Source organism: Augochlora pura, chromosome 2 (assembly GCF_028453695.1).
Source record: "Augochlora pura isolate Apur16 chromosome 2, APUR_v2.2.1, whole genome shotgun sequence".
NCBI classification, from domain to species: Eukaryota; Metazoa; Arthropoda; class Insecta; order Hymenoptera; family Halictidae; genus Augochlora; species Augochlora pura.
Window position 1 is genome coordinate 17,263,913 of NC_135773.1, and position 12,863 is coordinate 17,276,775.

Consider the following 12,863-nt stretch of genomic DNA (forward strand, 5'->3'; position numbering starts at 1 on the left):
TACCATAGTGATCGGGATCTACAAGTCTAGACAATTTCTAGGAAGTCGGTGACCCAAAGGTTCGCTTTCCTCGTCAGACGCTGCCTTTTTGCTCGCTAGCAGACGGTTGGCAACGCGATAAAGCGCTAGAGAGCGCCGGGACCGAGCGACGACTTTGCGGATCGCTAGGAAACGATTTCCACGGCGATAAAGCCGGGGATACAAAGTGGATCGGATCGAGGCAGCGTCTGGCTGGATCGTTGGTAATTAGAAAAACCAGGTGATACCTGGAACGTTTAATGCGCTGGTTCCTGGATCCTGGTCTCGCAAACCGACGATTACGGTTGTTCTTGCTCTAGTCGGGCGTAGGTCGATGGGAACGGCCGCTGATCAAACGACGGTCGATCGTATAATTAACGTTTCGATCGTGTCTATTTGCGTTACATTAGCGCTGAGTGGATCGCCCTCGTAACAAACGAGACACCGCCGCGCGGCTCGATTAATAAGCTGCCGGCGGAAAGTCATTTTATTACCGAATTACCACGCCGCGGAATAGTCGTTAAAGCCGGCTCGATGTCAGCCCTTAATTGGAGCGGTGTAATTGCGGAACAAAGGCATTATTCGCCGAGGAACGCCGGGGATGCGTTCTAATGGCCGATCGCGACTGCGCGGGCTTTTTCTTCGCGTGGATCGGGCAGAGCGGTTTATCAGCGAGTACCAGCGAAATATTCATTATACGATAATAAGGAAAAACAACTAATCGAAAAGTTGAACGTTACGATAGCAGTTTTTTCTACTTCTTTTTTGTTGCACGCTCTGCTGGATTAAAGCGACCACCTCTAAGTAGAATGGGTGGCTTCGAGCTGCTGTAACTTCGGCAAGAATTATCTTATCGATGTCGTTCAAAAGTCATTTGAAAGAATGAAATCTCTACTTCCGGATGCTTTTCGTAGATTTCAACAATGTTATTTCTCGTTTGAGCAAATGATTTTCAAATTCTTTACCTTGAGGGATGTTTCGAACATTTTCTAATATTTTTTCGCCTTTGTAGTTCTAGGGAGCGAACAGAATTTTTTAAACAAATTTCATTTATGGCAATTAGAAGCGACTACCTTCGTATGTAGAATTAGTATCCGCTGGTTTTGGGGGTGATTTTTTTCGGCTTAGTTATTTAAATTCAAAGCAAGGGCGATTCTTTCGTATAGATGCCGAAATCGGTCAATGATTTGTAAATTATTTATTTATTTATTTGCCGTTTAAGCAGAAACAAGAAACGCGTTAATGACAGACCATACATCGAGTCTGTCAAACCCTCACATTGGCGGCAGCGACTCGTCATCACCGCCAATGCACGCGACTGACATTGAACATGTACCCAAAGATGACAGAGGAGGGGATACCGATCCAGGTCCGCCTCGCGAAGGAACAATCCACCCTGATCAACGTACCATACCTGGGAATAGCATTTCGCGGCCGAACGTGACTACAAGTACTTAAAGTTTCTCATGCAATTGCTATTCAATCACTAATTGCATTTAGAAGATTGGCGCCGATGACACGAACAAATTTTGACAATCCTTCCAGGTCAAAGAAGAACGGGCACGAAGTATAATTTTTCAGACTATGTTCTGAACAATTCCTCCACCGAAAAAAGGATCAAAGAGGACAATTTCCATATGGCCAGGCTGAAGTACTTATCAAGTACGGAATGATTATATTCAATTATAATAACAATTGATATTTAGTAATTTACCAGGGTGGTTCAGAAGTTTCTGTAGTCAACATGATTTTTCGTATTCTTTCGATCCCTCGGTTCTAGATCTTCACGTTTCGTCAGAGCTCTATTATTTATTTATTTGTATATTTATTTATTATACAGACAAGGTTTAAGAATCTATTAGTACAGAATAAAGAAAGACATCTGTTTAATTGCAATAGAGAACGATATTTATTGGAAAACAACAGATGTAAGCTCAATGAAGAACTTTCGTTGACAAGAATTTTTTATTCATTTAATCGCAATTAATGAAAGAATATTGCTGGGACGATCACGTTCGATTAACCTTTTAGATGTGAGCAAGAGAGAGATCGAGGAAATATACGAACGGAAAAATTATTCGTACCTGCGACCAGAAGAAATGAAGAATCTACGTTTCAATGTCCCACGTGTACACGAACAACGATCTCGACCCACAGACTCCGATTCGCAGTAATCAATATTCGCACTAAATCAAATCACAACACGCGCCATCAAGGTTCGATTCCCCTTCGATTGTGAAAGTATATTAAGTTGAAAAGTGCACAATAAATGTCCCATTAATTGTCTACTACTATTATTCTCGATCTACGCACACTTAGCATAGTCTTTTGTCAATCAAGTATTTCTTAAAATGTCAAACGGCTAAAATAATTCGAGATATCCTAATTGACACGCATATTTAAAAATCATTGCACGTGTTCACTGTACCTGTATGACCAACAATAATTTGCGCAATCTCTCGCTGATAACCCGAAGATGTAGCCAAGATTTAAGTAAGATTATGTCAAGTCAAGTTGGATGTACTAATTACAATTAATGCTGTATGTGTTAAGAAGAAAGTCACAGCAACATCGCTTCTCATTATACACGATGCAATCGGAACTGTGCCAGTAATTAAATTAAATTCTCAAGAAAAGAATATTCTAAATTCTTTTGAAAAATTATTCTCTAATTCTTAATGCAGTAGTGTCAAATTAAGAACAGTTAATAGTAATATAATAATAATTGCTATAAAATTACTATGGCGATAATATAGAAGGCTGAGGGGGGAGATAATCGAGCCAGCGTAGTGACTGCATCACGCTGCACCTTTGGGTCTTTCTGATAGGAAATCGAATATAAATACAGATCAGTAATGACTAAAAATGTTGTTAATTCAAGTTAGTACCGGTCAACGCTGTTCTTTGTCACATCTCGACTCGATGAATGATTCTGTACAAAATCTTCACTCTAGTCATTTGTTATTCTACTAAAACTTGCTATATTTTCTGTAATTATTAATTATCGTACATAATAATAAAACAAATTCATTACGATCCATTCTTGTGGTGTAAATTAATTCTTTAATTCTAGATTTGTTCTAAACTATTTTTTAGCCCATTAAATAAACATACAAGCATATATCATCGATGGTACACGTGGCACGGAATGTGTTAATCATTCGCGTAGCGCGCGGTTAGTATTGCCATCTGAATTTAGCAACGGTACTAATTAGTTAACCAAAATTTCGCGACGTAACACCTCGTCGCGTTTAATCGTCGCGTTGAACCGTAGCGTTTAATCGTCGCGTCGAACCGTCGCGTTTAATGGTCGCGTTTAATCGTCGTGTTTAATCGTCCCTTTGAACCGTCGCGTTGAATAAAACTAGTCGATCCTCCGGCGGTCCGAAGCCCCGAGGTCCACAGGCGATCGAGGATCACCGGCGCGCCATTTCCGATTCGTGGAGGTGGCCTCTGGGCCCGGCCAGCTCGCATCCAGGTGAGTCTTGCTGAAATTACATCGGTCCGACCGATTAAAAGGGGAGATTTGGACGTCGCGGACGATTTCCGTTCCGATCGAGAAAATTGCCACACGCGGCGCATGATCTCTCTCGTCTCGATCCTCGGGATCGGAAGAGGAGATCGCGCGTTAATCCACATCGGACACACCTGTCGAGGGATCGGCGCGGCGGCGGGACGGGAGGGATGATAAGGCGGAGAACGATCGGCTAGGCCGTAGGACTGGACACGTGTACTTAGCAGCAACCTGTACAACCAGTGCAACTTGTGCACACGATGTGCAACCTGTGCAGTCCGTGCAACCTGCACAGAGAGGGAAAGAGATAGATAGATAGAGAGAAAGAGAGAGAGAGAGAGAGAGAGAGAGAGAGAGGCGGATGACGGGAGACCGTTGTTTCGTGCGAACTATCGACCCGCGCCGCGAGATGCGTGCCTACCGGTCACGAACACGGCCGATCCTGCCCGGAGGCTGTTATTTCACCGCCGGCAACAGCATCTCCGAATCGTCGAGCCTATCTAATCATTCAAATCGCAGGAGCCCACCTAATCGCGGTATACACGAGGCTACGCAACGCTCCGAGATTCTTTACGCCCCTTTCTACCCTCGAAACCGACCAATAAGTCCGGCGAATAATGCTAGATTGGACCACCTGATTGCTCTCGGACCTGGCCAACTCGTTTCAAAGCTGAGCCGGCAGCTGCGATCGACTAACTTCCGCCGGAAGTTCCACCATCTAAATCGTAGAACTCCTAGGGTGGTACATCAAGAATGTAGGACACGAATCGTCGCGTTAAAGGAATATTAATTTCTCTTTGGTTTTATTGGACTTTTAATCGTTGGGAAATTTTCCGCTTCATTTAATATTGGCTGCAGATTCTAAAAGCATTTCTTACATTTTCACTTTTCGGTATAAATGACCGACGGGCTGCAGACGTTACAAAATATTAAGTCTACCTGAAAGATCTGTCGAATAATGTCATATCGTGGTTTAATAAGTATTCATATACTCATTTGAGACATATATTTTTCAGAAATGTTATTTACAAATTACCATCACGCTGGCTAGAAGTCAGGTAACGAAATTAAATTGTATAATAAATATTATTAAATGTACGAAAAATTGATTATATTCTTTCACGTCAAAGACAGAACTATCCTAAGGCAATCTTAATCATTAAAATATTATTTATTATTTTCTAAATGTACAATATGAAGTAGGTCATCAGTTAGGAGAACAAGGGAAACCTCAATGTTTTAGTATTTATTTGCACGTTTGTAGACATAACCTTAACATAGCCTTACATAACTTTTTATTATTTACACGTTTGCAGAGAATTTAAAAATATTAAGTGATCGTTAGCTATCCCACAAGGTCATTCTAAGATTAAAATCACTACTCTTGTAATGGAATTATTTCTATAAGATTTATAGAATGCGACAATATTAACATTTTGTGCAGGTATGCAGTTTTCTAAGTTTTTATTTTATATATTCGAGTACGCAGCATGCACATTGTATAATATATGCATAACTCCAAAACAAAGACATTTGTTTCAACCATATTATTTTATTTTTATTAGATTATTATTATTTGTTATGTATGGAGTTTAATGTCTGCGTTTATAGAAGACTTCTATCATTTGACAATTTATCGAATACAAAAAAATTTAACAATTAGAAAATTCTTTTGATGAAGGAAGGATAGCAAGTTTTAGCGTCACCATCAAGAGAAAATATTAAAAATTATTTGCATCAAATGTATGTATCAACGTTTAAAAATCGAAGTAAACAGCATTTTTCATGAAACAAAATTTTGTTTACACGTTTTTATGTCCTAATCTGTAGATAAGTGAATACTGACCTACTCTTGTTGAAAATATTTTTTGCCGGATCAGTGAAAGCAATTGAAAAATCCTGGTTTATATTGAAATTGAATAAAAACGTTCAGCGACGAGCGCGTTTATCATTGAACTGTTTACTCAGGCGTCGAAATATTGTTGTTATCTATTTGTTAAAAATATTTTTATTCTACTTTAAAGTTATTTTTATTCTACTTAAAAACTATTATACACTTAAAATTATTCTAAAATTATTTAACTTACTTGTAAAACGAATAAGTCAATTGATAATGTCTTCTCTCCTTTGTCATTTTGGAAATATTCTCAATTTCTGTAAACGTTCTTATAATTTTCTATTAAATCTAGTAATTTTCATAAAAAATATATATCATTTGCAATCTAGTTATGGCTAATTACTAGACCGCGAATCTTTAAACATTTATGGCGTGTGCAGATGTTCCAAATGCAAGAAAGACTATAAATTAACGAGTTCTAATAGCATTATTATTTTCAGTTCACAGTGATTAATTTGATGTCAACGAAGGAAATAATTCTTTAAACTCAATTTTTCTAAAACAAAGTGTAGAAATGAGAATTTGCATAATGGTCCTGAGTCTACTAATTATTCCAATCATACCTAATAAAATCATATTGAGAACAAGGAAGCGTGAATTATGCTGGAAATAGAATAGCTCCCATAAATAACACCTGCAGTTGCTTTCCTCCGCAATGGCCACAAGTAACCCCTTACTCATCCACCTATTCGGAATGTTCCCCTGGCTGCGCGCGGAGATCGCCTAAAAATCAGATCGAACGGTACACTCCGATTCCGTTCGATTCCCCAGAGCTCCGCGGTGAAAAGTTCGACTGAATCTCGCGTCGATCTTTAAAAATCGTGGTTCGTAACGACACGCTGATTGCCATGCCGCGATTCCCTCTGATCCCCTCTTGGCTCCTTCTAGGTTCCCTCGAAGCTCCCTCTAGGTTTCTTCTAGACTCCCTCTAGGTTCCTGAGTCCTTCGAGCGGGAATCATCATCGTGCCGATCGTGCGAAACTCGTTACTACGGGCCGTTAGACAAGCGAGGAAAGAAAGTATCGCGAACGCCTTGTCGAGCGAATCGCGGAAAAGATAACGTCACCGGTCATCCTTTCAATCCTAATCGTTACTTGTCAATCGTTCCTGCAGCGGCAGATGCTGCTTCTTACATTTACACGCCCATCGCTGCAATCCGTTGTAGCACTCCATCGTTACGCTCCATTTTTGTACTCCATTTTTTCATACTATTGTTGCATTTCATCGTCCTACTCTATTACTGCACTGAATCGTTCTACTCTATTACTGCACTGAATCGTCGCACTCTGTTGTTCTACGCTATTGTTACACTCCGTCCTTGTACTTTATTTTTCTACTCTATTGCTGCTCTGAATCGTTGCACTCTATTGTTCTACTTTATTGTTGCACTAAATCGTTCATTCTACTATTCTACTCTATTGTTGCATTAAATCGTTGCATTCTATTATCCTACTCTATTGTTGCACTGAATCGTTGCATTCTATTGATCTACTCTATTGTTGTACTTTACTTTCGTACTCCATTGTTGCAGTCCATCATAGCGGTCCTTCTTTACACCCTATTGTTGCACTCTATTGCTGCGCTCTGTCGTTGCATTTCACTGTTGCATCTCATTGTTTGAGTCCATCGCAGCAGTCTATTGTTCCAATGTTGTTTTGTCTATTGTTCCAATGTATTGTTGCATTCTATCGGTACACTCTAATCATCAATTGCCTAACTGTATATTTATTGAAGAAACCATGCTACACTTTTTTTATTAAAAAATAAACGCAATAAGAGGATAAAAGAACACAAAAATATACAAAATAAAGGGATTTAAAAACTCAAAAATATACAAAATACAAAAATATTATTATTCTTAATGTAAACAAATCATTTAATTATTCTTAATGTAAACAAATCATTTAATTATTCTTAATACAAATGAAGAATACAATTATTCTTAATGTAAATAAAGAATACAATTATTGCTAATATAAATAAAGAACACAATTATTTCGAATACGATATAATTACTCTTAACATAAATAAAGAATGAAATTATTCTCGCAGAACGAACCAAGTGGAAGACAAAAGTATCTCGACCCTGTCCAAGCGGAGAAGCTTTCAAACTCTGTGTCCTCGATATAAATTTTCGCAGGTAGCTAGAGCTTCGGTGGCAACGCGGCATCGGGCAGGTACCGAGTGCTCGGTCCAGGATTGGCATTGGTAGCAGACACGGTTTTATTTACGACTAGAATCGCTGACTGCTCCGGGTTCGCTCCTCCTTGACCCTCTCCTCTGGTTCGCGCGGGGGTTAGAACGATCCTATCTCGGCCGACGTGGCCGCGGATCATTCCCTTCGGAGTCCCTGCACTATAAAAGATCGCCCTATGGTTGTATATTACTCACGCCACCATGTTTTCACTTGGCGCGGCGATCGGCGCCGATATCATAACTCCTTGTCGTACCGTCGTTCAGCCCGGCGAATCCAACTCGACGACGAGGCATCCTCTTCCTCGCGATAGCAATGCCGATATACACGGCAGCCCTGTAACAAGAGGACGACTATCTCGATTAGATAACGCTTTAGTCCGTGACTGACCTTGACGCGCCTTTCGTCGAACCGCGGAATTCAAAAATTCCCGGACGCTTCGACAGTGGAAGATCGATCGATCATGGGACTGCTTCGAAACTTCGCTTCCACAAGCTCCTCTATTTTCTTTGTCATCGATAGTCCATACAGTCCTCGTTTCTTACTGGTCGAAGCTCGTGCAAGACTATCGGTGACGGTTTGCTTGTATTTTCATTGATGTGTTCGTTGGATCGAATGAACGCAGAGAACAAAAGCGCAAGTTGTGATAAATGATGGAGCAGTGTTCGCGCTTCGAAGTGTATCTGGTACACAAATGCTGCAACGATGGCAGATCCGGAAGCCGTAATTTAATTTTTAAGCGTACTTGATCTTTCGTCGTCCCTTTCTTAGATGATGGAACCAGCTAGCTCTACTCCAAGTATAATAGTTATAAACGCGACTATTGTTTCATGACAATGTCAGGATTGGGCTTATTTAAATTCAATATGATCTATATTACGATATATGGTTTAATCCTTTGCACTCGAAGTCACTTTAACTGTAGATCTGAAATAATTTTCCTCTCCCATTCTATCTCCATTCTATGCAACAAAGTGCTCTTCTTTTATATATACGAAATTGATCGTTATGACTCGTTCTAACTTAACAATTTTCTAAATATGAACTTTTAACAATTACCTTAGGCCGTGATATAGCGATTTTAGTGGTACCACAGAGTCACCATTCAAGTGCAAAGGGTAAATAAAGGGGTACATATATGATTGAAATATCAGGGCTAGAAATATAAGGGCCGGTTCGCGGGCGAAGGGTTACTTTAGATCGACCTGATAATTACAAAATGGAAGAGTCTCAGCACGAGTCGTGCTTCGCCCTCGAAAATATGAAGTTCTTTGGGAAATGCGTTGTTGCTGGGACGTTTCTCGTTGCCAACGAACATAAGCTAGCGAAACGCGTCGTTGCACGAGGCTGCGGCTATTCCTGGCCGGTCCGGCGGACTTCGGTAGCGAAAGATGACGAGTGACGGAAAAAATGATCGAGTGGCGACGATAACGCGAAACGGCCGCGTTGATTCCCGCCGGGACACCGAAATAGATGGTTTACAGCCTCCCTTAAATACGTCAACGTTTACGCGTGAATTCCCGAAAGTAAATCGACGAAGAATGTTTTCGTACGAGACGCCTCGCCGCGGCCCCGTCACGAGCCGAAGCCAACTTAAACGCTGAAAGCTGAAACACGTTCTCTCCTCCTCCCTCCCGCCCCCGCCGGCTTCTGCCGCGTAGCCGAAATCGGCTCCGGTTATTATTAATAACGGGAAGAGTATAGCGCGGCTTTGTTTACGGTGTCGCGGGCTTTAACGGCGCGCGTCTCACGACTTCACGAGGCCCCTGAAGCCTTCGACGTCGAGCACGCGAGCCTTCAACAGCCGACGCCCGCCCGGAGGATTTTCGAACGCTGCCAAGTGTCGTAAAGTTAATTGCTCGTGTAATTTCGGGCCGCTCGAACGCGCTTTAAAATCGAACGAGCTACACGCCTACCTTCCGCGTCGGAAACCCTTTTCTCCAGAACTTCCTCAAGCTTCGACAAACCTTCACGATCCCGAACTCATTTATTTGACATTAGGTAACTCGGGCTTGCACGCGGAGTTGCTATAACATAATTTTCGAGTAATTAGTTTATTCTTTTATTTTGTTGATTTTGGAAGAGGAAGATGTAACATGTCTTACTCGATAAATGTCAAGTCAATTATGCCAGAAAATGAAATAAAGGCACAACAATCGGTCATATTAAACTGTTTCATTGGATTACTTTCCAAAAATTGGTTGTTATTATTTTCTACTTCAGGATGGCGAGATTAACCCTTAACCCGACTGTTAATTACTGCCAGTCATGGTTTCAGTAAATGTGGCATAGTTAGGAATTAATAATTGCATGTATTTACGTTGCAATATTGCAAACTCGATCAGTTAATAGAGAATTTATATGAATTTTTAAATAAGTACATTAACGTATATTAATAATGACTGGTTTAAGGTGCGCGGAACAGCCGTGGCTGCTATAATCCGTTTAAGGGTTGAAACAGTATCATTGTAGTGTATGGTTTATGTTTGTTTTATCTTTTGCATATGGTTTATAGGAAAGAGTTCACTCTGTATGTATATAAAATCTAAAGAAGATTAAACAGTTTTTATTAAAATATATATAAACGAAGCATGATTTTAGGAAAAATGTGTCGCATTCTTTACGTTATATTATAATTAAATCCTACTCATCTTAAATCCGTTACAGCTCCGCCATTTCAATGACTCTGTCACAAAGCTTTGGGAAAAGATTCTTAACCCTTTGAGCATTGAGTCGTGCGACGTTAGTCATTTTCTGTGGGCTGCCTACTTTTTATCAGAAAGCACATGGTGGGTTGCCCATTTTTTTAAATGACAAAGAGCTTATTGGGCTGATTTAAATTTTATTGCAAAATATGTTGATTGTAGTTGAAATAATTTGAATAGCAAAAACAACAAAACTATTTATTTTATTAAATAATAATAACATGAATAATATAATGATTGAATAATTTTATGAAATTGAATGATTGTGTGAGAACCCATATACGCATTCATAGCCGACGGTTAATGACTTTGTTGAACGCATATATGGGTTGATAGCGTTCGAAGGGTTAAAGCATTACATTATCAAGAAATACAATAAAACAATCGATTCGCGACTGAATTACCAGCTGAACGGTGATAAAAAAACTGTCTAGTAATCGCTGCATCAAACTTCAGGCTTCCATGTCGAATACAATATTAAAAAAATCTTACTTTATCACTCAAATCCTGCAAGAATGCCAGCCACTAAGAACAGCTACGACATCACTCAAATCGAAAACACAGCAGCGAAACGGTGACGAAGGAGGCCCCGAAGGGTGAAAGTGAGTTGCGCGTACCGAGGCGAGTAATTCCCGGTTAGATTCAGGCTTGGGGCGCCGCGTGCGGGGGTGGATTCGCGTCCTATCGGATCGCAACGTATATCAGATCGCGTTGGTAAATCCACGGATCGACGTGTCAACGCGTTCGACGATTCTCCCCGCGTTTGTTGCGGCGGCACGGCGGCGGCGGCGAGGCCTGCGGTTGACGTCGATTAATCACGCGGTGGCCAGCGTGCGTGGCTGCGGGCAACGACGTACCGATGACTTGCAACTACGCCCGCCGCCTATCATATTAACGGGTAATTGAAAGATATCCGGCCGGAAAGCAGCGCCGTGATTTTTTGTGATGTCACTACGATGTCCTGGCGGCGAACTCTGCGCCGAACGATCGGAGGGTGACTTGCACCCTGCGCCTCCAGATCCTCGGACGCCCCCGCAAGCTGTCCTCGGTGCCTCGACCGCGTCGTCGCTCCACACTGCTTTCCACATTTCATGAACGATTTGCCTTCGGGCTTCTTTGTGTGTCGTAGTTACAATCTGTTGCTATTTCTTTCTTTCAATTCTGACGTCTAATTAGTAAGGTGTTATAATAACTATTTTTGTTCTGATTCGTGGATATGTTACTACTTGATAAGAAATTTTTAATAATGTTCTATAAAATTTATAATTGTTTTATAATTGTCTACACGTGGTTCTGACTTCCTTAACTCTTTAGGCCACGGTGATTAATTTTGATGTATGATAATGCATGGTGAGGCATTTTTAGACCCACCTCGTATCATTGCATAGTTATATTTTTGCTCTGTTTATTCGTAAACACACATGGCACGGTGGGACTATCTGTGTCCCATTCTATGACAACAAATTCAATTAAATTATTATTTGTTCTTATGCTTTTATATGCTTTCAATAGAGATATACTAATTTTGTTTCATTAAAAACGCAATCAAATTTCTGTGCCACATGGGTCTATTTATTTCCTGGAATCCTGCGTCTCAAAGAGTTAATCCTCTGCATTCGATGACTTCGGAGCGGAGACATTTGAAATGTATCTGCATTGTCTCCGTAGCGGATTTAATTATATTTTAATTATATTTTAATTATATTTTTACACTGTTATATTGGATTATATTTACAGAATTGTTAAAACTGTGATTAGTATTTAGAATAGCTTCGAGAGCAAAAGTAATTCAACTTTAAATGCTACGAGTGGAGAAATAAGCTATTACAAATAATAAATCCATCTTCTAAGTTATAAATAAGAAATTATATTTCTATATTAATGAATTAGAGTCCTAGATGTTAATAATCAGAATTTCTTTAAATAAAAAGACTAAATATATTAAGGAAGTATGTTAACTAAGTATGATACATATAAATCTCTACAAACAAATATTAAACTAGGTCAATATGTAATCAATGATATTTGATTAATTCAGCCTGGCATTGCATCTGTTTCAATTCATAACCAAGGGTTTATGAATTAATTATATATATAGAAATTACTAATAATCAAGTAAATAATTGAGTATTCCAAGCTACAATAACTCAATTGTCATAATCGAGTAGACGAAATTGATTTACATATTCAATATTTTCAATTATATATGAAACAACTGTAATATTATCAAATTCAAGGTATTCATACCTTCGATATCATTGATGACCAAGTGATTTCAAATATGATACATAGAATTTCATAATTCGTCAACAAATTATAATTTTCTAAATAAATGTATTAAAATAATTGATAACGTACTCATGGCAGTAATTGCTCAGGAATGTTCGATGTTATTACATAAATATATTACTATAAATATATTACTATAAATGTATTACTAAATATAGTACTAAATATATTAATATACAGGGTGGGGCAATAACTATTGCCACCACAAATATCTTCGAAACTGAAAGTTTCACAGAAATATTTTCT